Below are 12,946 nucleotides of genomic sequence, written 5' to 3'. Positions count from 1 at the left end.
AGCTCCATCCCCTGCGCCTCAGGCACCTCTGGCCAGGTCTCCATGGGAAGCAGATGGGATTGCTAGGGCTCAGGAAAGTCCTGCCAAGGGAGGGGGCAGAGCCTGCCTTCTTGGGTAGAAATGGACTCATGAAGTTCAATGGACCTGCTGTGTCTAGCCCTCATTTGCTTCCAGGAGTTTTCTTTCCATTTGGAACTTTCATACTTTGTTTTCATCCTTAAAGCTGTTCTGATCCCTTATGTTTGAGCAGCAAGAACTGCCTCACATCTGCTTTTGCTGGCTCAGTAACCAGCTGCCCAATTTGTCACCTTTAGGATGACAGCACACTTTTTATTGTGCCTTCACCAGTAAAGAGTGGATTGGTCATCGGGCTGGATCCCCTGGGCAATAAATGCTCCAGAGGTCTGTAGACCCTACAGAGCAGCAGCATGGCTTGTGGGGAAGGGTTTCTCCCTCTCATCTGTGCACTGGCTGATAGTTGTGTCACACAGGTGAGCTCAGGGTGCAGGGAGCCCCTTGTTCACAGCCAAGAGCTGGGTGTGACGTATTTTCATCACCATCATTTTGCAGGGTGTCTTATGTGACAGCTCTCCTGAGCTAAAAATCATCTGGGGTCCATGTGAGCATCACATGAGTTGTGGTTGCCCTGAATAGATCTTACAGAACTACTTGTGCTTCATGGAAGAAAATTTTGGAAAAGACTATTTGGAAAAGTTTTGATAGTAAATGTATGAGGTGACAGACTTCCAAGGGCCCTTTTCAGTTTGCTTACAAACAGTGCAACTGTAGTGAAAGTGTGAGCTGTCCCCGTTGTAATCCTAACGCTGTACTCATGTCTGGGCACCATGGTCCCAGAATTGCTCTTGCTGATCATTAACAAAACCAGCAAACCTCAACCAGAACTTCATTTTCAGATTTTCACTTCAGTTTTTCTCCTGGACCAGTTTCCTACCATTTTTTCTCCTTGTTGTATCCAGGTGGTCAGTCTGGATAACCCTAGATCCTGGAAGCTGGCACCACTTAAAACAGCTCAAATATAGCCAAGGTTTTTTGTTGTCCTGATTGCCAACTCTGTGACTGCCCAGCACCTCACTGCTGCAGCGAGATTATTTCAGGGCACAGCTGCTCCAACCACCTCTATTAAAGGATACCCTTGGTCAGACTTTAAAAGCACTGAGCCCTTGACCAATGGCCAGGCTGCTCCTGCCCAGAAGGGACCCTGACACCAGCTGATGGATAATTGGGTTGTTACTCCATACAAACCTGGCATTGCATTTCGTTGCAGAGCCTGGCCTCTCTCCCAGGGACACTGGTCCTGCCTTTGCAGGGGATGGATTTAATGATTAACAGACTGTCTTCATCTCTAACAACTGCAGCTCTAATAATGAGATTCTCCTTTTTGTGAGGGTCTCTAAGCACTTCACAAACAGTAATTAAGGAATCTTCACAGGGCACCAACCTAGGGAGCAGCTGAACATTAACACAGGGCAGGGAGAAGCTATGGGGACATTCCTCATTTGAGGACAGCTCACTGCAGCCATCCTATTTCACCTGCAGCAGCTGGTCCAGCCTCATCTCATGCAGTTCTGCATGTTCTTTACCAGCTCACAGCCCATGGCAGCGCTGTAAAAACTGATTTGGGTGGGCTCAGGCCTTTAAGCAGAGCCTGATTCCCTCGCTCTTTTGTCTGCAGTCACTCTGGCCCATGCATTGGCAGCTGCTAATTTGTCAGGATGAGAAGGCTGGTGCTTTCTTCCTCCTTCAGAAGGTGCTCTGCATGCTTTGGGCCCAGCTACAAACACACAACAGCTCAAATGGTTCTTTCAAATAGGATATTGACCCATGGACTTGGTCTCAAACGTCTCTAAAATTTCGTGCTGTGTCCCGGATTCTAAAATGGGTCAAAGCTCCCGCAAGCATCAGCTCATTCTCTCAGCTTTCCTACTGAAACTTTAGGAAACCACAGTTTTACTTTTTTTGGAATGGAAAACCATGTCTAGTCGCTGAGAATGTTGTGGGTTTATGGCAGTTCACAGCCATGTAGTCCCACCAGAGAGCATTACAAAAGATGACAATGATTAAGACTACAAATGAAAGTACAGAATATTTAACACAGAAGAATTTATTCTTAATTTCCAAATAAACCCCAAACCTTTGATATCACAGGCCTCAAGGCTTTGAAGGCCTGAGCACATAGATCCTGGAAAAAAAAAAAGAGAGTAGAGAGACTTTAAACAAGATCCAGTTTCTCAGACATTGAAGTTTCCTGTTGGCACACTGACTACCAGAATCTGTCAGCAGGAGAGCCATGTATTGTGGTTATTTCCCAAACAAGAATTGTTTTTATAGTAATCCCACTTAACTCTTATTGGAGGAGGATTTTCTGTGTAGAAGCCAGGATTTCTCAGCAGGCTGGTACTGCTCTCTGGTAGCAAGGAGGAGATGGGCTGCTGCTGCTCCTCTGAGTCCTGGTCCTGGCAAACATTTCAACAGGTGACCCAACCCCAGGTACTGAACAAACCCTGGATTTATAGAAAACCCTCCAAGTGTCAGGACATGAGAAGTTCTGGCTAAGCTGATGACCAGCCAGCATGGACAGGTCCTGCCTAAGGTCAGTGGCAGAGCTTGGTCAGCAAGGTGCATCCCAAAAGGCAGCTCCTTGTGTAGGACATTTCCAGCAGCAGGGTGGCTGGATCCCATCCAGGGCTGGCTCAGAGTGAGTCTGGAGCCACGGGATGCTGGAAAGAAGAAGGAAACTCGCCCCTTACTGGGACTTCATGTCACCTTCCTCTACAATTTATTTCAATAATATCACACATAGTGGAATATAAAGCGGAAGATCAATCTCATAACCATATTAAGACACTCTGGGGTGTATTTTATAGGACCATTAATGTACTTCTTGGGTGGTTAAAGTCACCCACAGCATAAATTAATGGCCCCGTAAAACATGCTCTGTCATATCCTATGGCTTAAATAACACACAATAGGCTGGGTATGTTGGGATGTGGTTGAGCTTATTGGGTGTAAGCAAAGGGTCAGAGTGACCACCTGGAAGTGAGGATGCCAGCCTCAAGGAGCCCAGCCATTTTTAAAATGCAAGATTGTAGAAAATCCAACACAATTACAAGCTGTAGATTTCATTAGCTTTCATTAGCACTCATACTCCCAGGTCTATTCCTTTCATTCAGGCATAGCCTCCCTGCAGAAGCGTTCTGCTCCAGGGTGGGATTGTTGTAGGTGGGGCTTTTTGACATGGAGAGATCCAGGCTTGAAAAGCCCTGAAGAAGTCGAGCACAGAGCAGGTAAAGCCTCTTGGTTAGAGTAGGGATCAGATTGGCTTTGCAAGGGAAGCTAAGTCTGCCATATGTTTCAACTTTCTGAAAGAAACTTGAAGGAAATGTCTGTGCAGTGTCTATTTGGGACAGATTTTATTGGAGTAGAGGTCTCTGGTACATACAGGAGTATTTCCAAAATTAAAAGGAAAAGAAAAGAAAACAAAATAAAATCTTGTTTTTTTCCTAGTCTTTCTTGACCATGACCAAGCTATAGAAGAAGTAAATTCCTCCTCCTAGTCTGGTAGATATTGAGTCTTATTAAGTCACATTCTCCCCCAGGAATTTTTCTTTGCTATTATAATGTCTCCACATGAGTTACCAAAGACTCTTCAGTAGACACTAGCTGTGTCCTGCTAGGATAAGCTGTCCCAGTTCACCTGTCTCAGCTGATAAACCTCCACTTTTCCTCTTCTGCTGCTTGAAAAAGAAAAGGGCTCACCTCTGATTTGTGCTGCAAGAGCTCAACACAACTGCCCAAGGCACCAACTCTCACCCAAACTCACTTCAGCTTGAGAGCCTCATTCTCTCCTCATTTTTTATCCTCCTTGTTCCCTCTGCAGATACAGACAGAGCCTCACTGCATCCTTAAACTGCACCAATGCTCTGCTGAGGCTTATGGAGATGTTGTTCCCTGTCCTTCCCCTGTCGCCTCACCTCTCCAGTCCTCTCCTTTCTAGTTTCTCTATGTATTTTCAACACAAAATTTGCCATTCATTCCCCCTAAAAATCCTGAAAACTAAAGCTTTTATCAGGAAAGATTTCTGCTTTAAGTCTTTACTGTGCCATAAAGAAGAGGCAAAGTCTGAGCTTTTCAAACATGCTGCATGCTGAGTAAATTGGTAGTCCCTTGTGGTGGATGTGTATTAAAGTCTAATGGCTTAAGTATGGAAAAAGATCAGGAAGAAAAAGCTGGGAATAATCCATCTCTCCCCACAGCAAAGGCTGGCTCAAACAACTTGAGTAGGGCTGTCAATCTCATGATTTGGTTTGAAAATAAAACTAGGCACAAAGGCTCAGCTTCCCAAAACTAACTGGCACATGGGGTTGTATCAGCGCAGTATCTTGTCCACCAGCTCCACTTTGAAGGGGTTTGTTTTTCTCAAAAGTAAAGGATCAATACACAGAATATCAATAGCAATTCTCTATACAGAATAAACAGCAAAAATCCCTTTTCCCTCTAAAAGCACTGAGTTGAGGAAAGATTTCTGTAATAGAGAATTGATTTCATTCTCACTAAATGTTTGTCCAAGTACCCTCAGCAAGATTAAAAGAAATAAATAAAAAGGCAGCAGTAAGGCACAATGATGGGACAAGCTGAAGGTTTGGGAAAGGAGTTCCTTTGGAGCAGTATTGATATGCTCTTCCATCATGGTGAGGAGTAGCTTGGAGATTCCTGTCTGGGTCAGAATGCTGATCCTGGCAAAAGGCAGGAGAGACAAGGCAGCAACAGACAGCACAGCCTGATCCTGCAGCCATCTGGGGCCTGGCTGTACTTTGCTCCTGAGAGTAATTTACAGGCATCAGACAAGCCACATGTGTAAGGCTGAGCATACACAAATATTCTCAGGAGCAGAGCCAATTAACACACCACGAGATATCACTCAGTGATTTGGAAGATATACAAACCCCATCTTGCTTTTTGAAGCACTGAAGCAGAAGACTTCATGGCAATGTATCTTTACAGAAACATCCCCAATCAACTTACTGGTCCCACAAGAGCATCTTTATGTTAAAGCAGCATCCACAGCACATCTGAGCTTGGTCCAACAAAAGCAGCAGCTTTGATACGAGGAGCTACCCCGCCATGTCATACCCCCTATGGAAAGATTATGATCATCATTACTCTTTATACAGAATAACAGCCAGCAGCCTTGGCTGGGACAAACGGCTCCCAGGGCTAACCCAGCCAAACACAAAGGGAGATGCTCCTCTTCTCCAGACAGCTACAAAGAGGGATTTGGGGCCTGGGAGCAGGTCAGTGGCAGTCGGGATTGGGATTCCTGATTCCCTGCCTGGCGTCCTAATATTAGCTCGCATTGTCTCCCAGCCCGTCTCCCTCCTTCCACATGAGCTGCGGGCCCGAATTAGCGCGTCTCGCTGCATCATCTGCCAGCCCATCCTGTGTGCTAAATTAGTCAGGGGCTGAGCAAACATCATGGGAACAGCTCTCACAGAGTCTATGTGGGCTAAGTTATTCCTATGGCATTGTTTGCTCTGTGTTTTCCAAGCATCATCACCAAAGTATGACGGGCTGTGTCCTGGAGCTGGCATCGCTCCCCAGCATGGCCAGGGATGAGGGCTGGCCCAGTGGGGGCTCTGCTGGGAGCCAGAAGTTGGGGAAGGAGTTGGGGAAGAAGCTGGGGAAGAAGTGCTAACAAATTAACTCCAGTGGCAAATGAGCAGGCCAAGGAGAAAGCAACAGCAGCAGCACATGCTGGCCTCTTGGCGTGGTATTTACAAGTTTCCTAAATTTCCTTCCTCCTGCTGCACTCAGTGGTGGATGGGCTGATGGGTTTTTGTCTGCCACATGAGCTTCTTATCTCGTGCCCTCCAGCTGCAAGCTCAGGGCTGTCCACAAAAATACCCTCAGCACAAAGGGGCTGGGGCTAATGGGGTTTCAAACCAGTGTCCCCAGCAAGTTTTTGTTGGTTTAGAGTCCATCTCTTCCTTCTACTGAGGGTTTATGGCATCAATTTCCACCAGGCTCATTAGCCTCTGTGGAGTGAGGCTTTAATCAGAAAGATACAGAGGAATCACATCAAATCCTGTCTTTGGGTCATGCAACACATAGCCACCACCTCCTCCCAGGTGAGGGACACTGCTTGCAGGGCACAGAACAGCAGGGAAAAGAAAAAGAGGGGATCATAGGAGAGTCTGTGCCCCTGAGCAACCAGCCAGCCCAGTCACAGGACTGGTTTTATAAGGTGCATACAGGGTTTTGGACAGCAGCTATTGAAAGACAAGCGTCTCATTGAATATTATCCTTTTCTGGCAGCAAGATCAGTGCAGTCAATTAGCTGTAAAATCTGAATCATGTCCCTGGCAGGCAGGCTCGGAGAGGAAGCAGCTCCACCTTCCTGCTCTGCCCACAGAGGTCACGGCGTCCACTGCACGGCTCTGCCGACAGCAGCTTGCCAGACCTGTCACAGGCAGCCACCACAGCAGGGATAAATCAGGATATTGCTCCCATCACACAGCAGGAACAGCACAACTCCCAGTTCTCAGCATGACATCATGGAGGCTTTCCACAATCCCAAGACCACTGCTCAAAACCCTGGGCAATAAATCCATCCATAGCACACCACGTAAGAATGGACACCACATCTCCATACATCCCTCAACACCTTTTTACTGCCAGGCTCATTTCTATTTTTTTTTTATTGCTGTAGAATAAAGTCTTAAAACCCCTGACTTGAATCAAATGAGCTTTTAGGTGAAGATCCAGATCCGTGGAAGGAGAATTGCGTTGCACAACGACAGACACAGTCCACTGCCCAGCAGAGACCCAGAACTGGGAAAAACAAGCCCATCAGAGCTCCTGCAGTGAATTACTTGCTCTTGGGAGCTGTTGCTCCCCAGTGACTCTTTGGAGACAACATCTGAACCAACAGAGTTGTGTTTGCAGCTCTGTGTTGGCCACAGATCCACTCCTGGCATATCTGTTCCCAGTTTCCACCTCCCAGATGTGTCACTAGGTCCTAGATCCAGCCTTTCCGGCTGGAGATGAGTCATCTTCATCCTCCTCGGCGTGACGGGGATTAGACCCAAGGCATATTAGCAAAGTAGAAGGCTTGCCTTGGACCAGGGCCAATTTCAGCATGTCGATAATTTATAAAAACACATTGCTCTCCAGCCAAGCCAGTTTCAGTTCCTAGATGATTCAGCAGCAGTGCTACAAGGAAATATGGATGTGAAAAGTCCCTGAAGGAATTTCTGTATAATTCTGCATTGAAGTAAAAAGCCCTGAGACCAGCAGCAGAATGGAAATTGGGAATTAAGGATCGTTCCTTCTGTGCCTGCAGGGACTGCTAAAAGCTGGGAAATTTTTAGAGGAGTTTCAGGGCAGGAGGGAAGAAAGAGCAAACACAGAAATCAGGGAGGTGGAAGACCCTGGGGTGGGGAAGGAAGGGAAATACAACTCCTGGTTTTGTTTTGGCCACTTTGCACCAGCTGCAACTCTGTTGTCACTAAAAACATTAAAATCCTGTGGGCAGGTAAGGGGAAAATTGGAGTGAGAAATCTCTAAAAACATATTTTCAGAAGGCAGCCTGGAAAATGGGAAGTATAAAGAGCCAGGGACAGCTCTAAAGCCCATCTGAGCACTTTGGGTTCTGGATCTGATCCATGTCTATTTTAAAAAAGAATGAGAAAAGAAAATATAAAAGGAAAAGTACCACATAACTGCCCAATGTAAATTAATTCCTGAAAGGGCATGGCAAGCCAAAGATGAATATTTCATCTCTTCTGACCTCTTTCAGTTCATTATCCTAATTGTGAGCTTCAAGACCACAGCAGCATTTCTCTGCATGCAAAATCGCCAGGGATGGGACAGCACAAGGTGTAACAACCCTCCTGAACAGAGTCCAGTGGGAGATGAAGGGGACTAAGAGCTATTAAATCACTGCAATAGCATGGAGTAACTTCAAATGGGGTTACTGGACAAATTCCTGTCTACTCAGAAACGTTTTCCACAAGAGAGAACACCCCCCTCTCCCTCCTTTTATCCACTGGCTCTAACACCACTTGCCCTGAGATGTCCAGAAGTGCTTTGCAAGGTCAAATGGCCATTTCTGAGCAGCCTGAGCCAATGCTGGACTCACACCATTTCATGCAGAGCAGTCTCTTCCCCTCAAGTGATGTTTTCCAGCCTGCTCCTGGCAGAAACCTCACACTCACCTGTGAGCAGCTTGGCAGCCTCCCCAGAGTTCAGAGAACAGCTCAGCATCCTGCAGGATGCAACCCTGGCATGAGCCCAGCCCTCCCCAACCTGCTGCACACCTGCTTGCCTCCATCACTGTTGAGTCTCCACACAAGCAGCAATTTAATCCTTGTTTCCATAAAGAAAATGAATTCATGTTTTACTGTTCAGCACAGACCTTACCATCTATCCTTACCTCCGTGGGAATCCCACCACAGCTTCCCTGACAGTCAGGATTGGCTGCTGTACTCAGACTATTGAAATTCCCTGTATTTTAACTTTTGCTGGCTTTTATTGCTGCTCAGCACTGACATTTGCAAAGGATGCTTCTTTGCTCCTTTTGTGTAGAGCCTGTTTGTGCTCTCTGCTCACTGCTGTCTCTTCCCTGGAGCCCTGGCTAATGAATGCAGCATGCTGTTGACCCCTCCATTATAAATAGTTTAATATTTTTAAATAAATATGGGATGGTGCCATGATTGTGTGGGTATTTCATCCAGCCTGCAGCACAAGGAGCTGGCACTGACAATGGCAACCATGGCTTTATTTGTCATTCTGTTGCTAGTTTGCCATGGAAAGCAAGGGAAGGGGCTGGGATGTAACACAGCATAGAATAACACAGCAGCAGATGTGTTATTCCAAGTGTATCACAAGGAGCTGCTCCTCATCCCAGCACAACAGATGAATGCAATAAAGAGAAAACTTCTAAGTTGTTATTTGGTTTCTTGAAGCTACAGGGCTGCAAGATTATTAGCTGAGCCCCAAACCAGAGGAAGGTACATAGAGGGGGAGAAATTCTGTTATATTATGTTTCCAGCATGTTGCAACAGAATTAACACATTAGCTTGACATGTTGCTGATATAATTTATTCCTAATTTCAAAGAAAAATGTATCCTAAGCAGTAATGTTAAAAACCAAACCAATAGCAACAAAGGAAAAGAGAAAGGGGAAAAGCCTGAGATCAGGTCAAATTTTTCAGCATGTTAATTAAGTTTTCAGCCCATCAACTTCTGTTGTCCTAATTTCCCTTCTTTCCTTCTGGGTGTATCTGGATTTTTTTGCTATATGTAGATCATGTGGGTTAGATCTAAATTTGCTTGTCCCTCACAACCACTTCTCAGGCAGTAAAAACCTCCTAGAAAGTTCACCCAATGGAACCCGAGGATTGCCTTCACTCCCAGGTGGCATCAAGCCAGGATTGATGCTCCACAACTTCCACTCCCAGCCTACGATTTTACCAAGGCATGGGGTGTGAACAGGGACTGCTGCCAAGGCAGTGATTTACAGCAGTGCAATCCATCCCCATGGACAAGGAGGAGCAGCGATAGCTGATACCAGCTGTTCCCCAAATGTCTCCACTGAGGAGCCAGCTTCTGTGCTTAAAAACCTGACTGGAGAAACCTACTTCTCTGGCTGCAAGCTTCCTCCTGCAGCCAGGCATCTTCAGGCTCGTTGTGCTGCTGCCTTCTTACTAGACACCTCTCCCGTACACCTGCTTCCCTCAAGGGGGAAAAGTGGGCACAGCCAGACCCGAAAATGTGCCCTCCTGCAATCCAGCCAACTCAGATAAACATCTTTTCCATGCCAAATGTTCATCTGAGCTCCAGAGTGCCAAGTCCAAGCCCCATCAGCCTTTTTTTTTTTTCTTATGAGCCCAGCACACTGGAAAGCAAGCAGCCCATGGTGCTTTGCCATGAACAGGAGCAGTTAGACAGCAAATGGATGGGGAATGGAAAGTCAGGATTATTTTAAGTGACTTTGCTCTGAGATTAATGAGGAGGCAGTCTGAAGCTATACCCAGCCTCTCAGTTGCTATTTCTGACTCTTTCCTCCCTGTGCAGCTTCTTTCAGTGGTGGTGTCTGTAACAGCACTGTAAGGAAGGTGTCTCTACACACCCCAAGCCTCACCACCATATGTGCATTTACCCTTGAAATGAGGAGTGCTGTGCATTAAAATACTACCCTGGCATGGCATGGGCTGTGGCTGTAGATTTTAGGAAGGGCAGAGTAGTTGAGTGCCCTGGGAGGAGCAGAAAGCAGCCAGCAGCTCTCCTGCCATAGGTTCTGGCCTTAAAGAGAGGAAAAAAAATTAACGAAAAGACCCTTTCAAAAATCAGCTTCACAGAGATCAAGGTAACACCTGCCTAGGCCTGAGAGCTTGGAGTGTGTGCTGAACTCAGGAGCACAGTAGAGAGGTGCAATTACCTAATTGCCTCTAAATTGTGTCATTTATTAAGTGTTTTGCATGGTGCCAGGGCCTCTGGAAGAGACAGTCCCTGCCCTGAGAATCTCCCCCCACGCCACCCTGCCTGTCAGACTGGCTCCCTGAGCCAGGAGGGTGACAGTCCTTGGGGTCCCCACACTGCCTACCTTTCCTTCACTCTCTCCTCTGCTCCCAAACAGCCAAACACTTGCATTAGTTCTGGTTCACTGACTGCCTGCATTTATACATATGTATATAAAATAATCAGAGGTGCCCTATAGATTTAAAATCCCTCTGTGAGACAGGGTGGGCATTAAGTGCTATGTTATTAACCACTGGAAAACAAACCTGAGAGGATTCATTAAACAAGAGGGCAGCTGGGAAATAAACCATTTCCCACATAGTTTGTGAACAACTGCAGTTCACAAAACATTAAATTTCTAATTATAAGCCCAGGAAGTTTTAATGTAAAAAAAAAAGTGACTTGTGAAACAAAGTATGGGTTTTTCTGCTCATTAAAATATCCCCTGAGTATAATTTCCTTGCCCTTAATCCTGAACCTTAAGGTTTTCACAGGTAAGTAGGTAATTAACACAAATCTGGTTGAACTACAGAGCTCTTGCAGTGCTGCAGGTCTGGCAGTAATGGGTTCTGCTGGGTGCAGGGCTTTCCTTTGGGTAACAGCAGCAGGGAGCCCCTTACTTTGCTTATCCTGTGGTGTTCCTGGAGCACAGGCACTGGGAAGCTGCATCCTTGGGAAAGGACTTCAGACCAAAAGACATGGGAAACAGAGGGCCAAATCTCGGAGGGCATCACTTTCCCAGTGAGAAGCAGCAGCTTTTACACTCCTGCAATCTGCCCTAAGCACATTATTCTTCTCTCCAAGCAGCACTGACTGCTCTGTGTCAGCACAGACACCAGCTCATGGTAAAAATCCTTCCTGGCAAGAGGGCTGGTGGTAGCACACAGCTCTGGCTTGGCTCAAAGCAGTTATCTGCCCTGTGGTGCGTGTCAGAGAGGGGTTTTGTGAAGTCAGCTCTGTGGTGGGGAGGAATGAGGTTGTCAGGCAGGTTTGGATCCGTGGGGAGAACAAGTCCCATTGTTACCAGGCCCCCTGAGTGAAATGACTTCTGCAGTGCAGGGGTTAGACTGATCCCTCTTAAACCAGACTGGGAATCTCAGTCCTGGGAACAAATCAGGCAACCTCAAACAGCCTCAGAAGAGGAGACATAGTTCCATTACATCAAACAAATCCCCTTTATGGTACCTTGCACTCGGAGCTGAAGCCCAAGGCACGTTTCATTTTAAAGGCAAGGGCTTTCTGCAATTTTCCCAGCTTTATGCACCTCACCAAGGCCAAGCAAGACTTAAGACAAAGATCATCTGCCTTCCAGCCCTTCTGGGCTGACTGACAGCCACCCTTCCTGTGCATTTAAGTCCAGGCTTTCCTGCATTTATCACAACACATGCAGCTGTATGTGCAACCACAAGTAGCACAAGGCAGGCAAAGCTGGAAGCAGCTTCCTTTTCATGTGGGAAGCAAATCTCCCACTAATGCACTGCAGCCTTCTGACCCTCCAGCCTGGAAACCAGAGCAGCAGAAGCAGAGCAGGCAGAACCTTCCTTCAGCCTTTAGACAGAATCCAAAGCCATCTCTGCACGTGGTGCATGGCACAGCTCCAGCAGCAGGACCTTCTGTGCTGAGGGACCACAGCCCCACACACTGCTCCAGCCACAGGGGACTCTGGCTCACCCCTCCTGACCCAGAGGCTTCTCATTTGCAGGGTCCCAGCCAGAGCTGGGCACTTTGCTCAGGGGACTTTGTGATGTTTGTTCCAGACCACCTTGGGTGGAGATGTCAGGTCCCCCAGGGCAGCTCCATCACCCCAAGCTATGTGGGAGCAATCCCTGAGTGCTTAACAGCAGCCTTCCTACACACCACTTCCAGTAACCAAGTCATTTCTCCCTGAAGTTTTGGATGAAAAATAAGATGTAAAACCAAATTACCCACTGTTTATGTACATAATTCCCTGTGCATCTGGATAAGAGCATGCCCGTGGCCTCTTTATGCTGCATCTGATCCTCATTAGGTGCTTGTGATTCCTTCTTGATAAGGTTTTATTGCTCTCCTTGACACTCTGAGCTGTGGTTGGGCTCTTTATTCTCTGCAACTGCCCTGGTGTGGCCAAGGACTGCCCAGCCCGACCCAGCCCAGTCTGAACTGATCCACAGCCAGCTCTGTCAAAGGACAGCCCTGGTGCTTAAGAACTAGAAATAAAGCCAGATCTCTCCAAAGTTAATTTTGGGAATTGGCTGCTGGGGCTTTGCTTACAGTAACTGAGACCAGAGCAGGGGATAAAACAGAGGCAGAGCCTGTACATGGCCTGGGGCAGCACAATAGCAAAGCAACCTTCCTTTGCACCAGGCCAGGCTCTGGAGGGATTCTTTAGCAGTTAAACTTTGCATGACTCTGTGGGCAACATTCCAAG

The 12,946-nt window shown here is 46.9% G+C and overlaps 1 long non-coding RNA gene across 1 annotated transcript; it reads right to left on the bottom strand.

Annotated features, from left to right (window-relative positions):
• Positions 1 to 2,106: 2,106 nt before the first annotated feature.
• LOC111934989 (uncharacterized) lies at positions 2,107 to 11,248 on the bottom strand. The gene is made up of 4 exons (XR_002867543.2): positions 11,160 to 11,248; positions 10,625 to 10,692; positions 2,364 to 2,474; positions 2,107 to 2,200 (listed from the first exon to the last, which is right to left on the bottom strand). It is a non-coding gene; the product is annotated as an uncharacterized LOC111934989 (long non-coding RNA).
• Positions 11,249 to 12,946: the final 1,698 nt, after the last annotated feature.

The sequence above is a fragment of the Cyanistes caeruleus genome, chromosome 11 (genome assembly GCF_971803275.1).
Source record: "Cyanistes caeruleus chromosome 11, bCyaCae1.hap1.1, whole genome shotgun sequence".
NCBI classification, from domain to species: domain Eukaryota; kingdom Metazoa; phylum Chordata; class Aves; order Passeriformes; family Paridae; genus Cyanistes; species Cyanistes caeruleus.
Note: the sequence above shows the minus strand (reverse complement) of the source record. Positions and strands in the feature narration are given on the sequence as shown.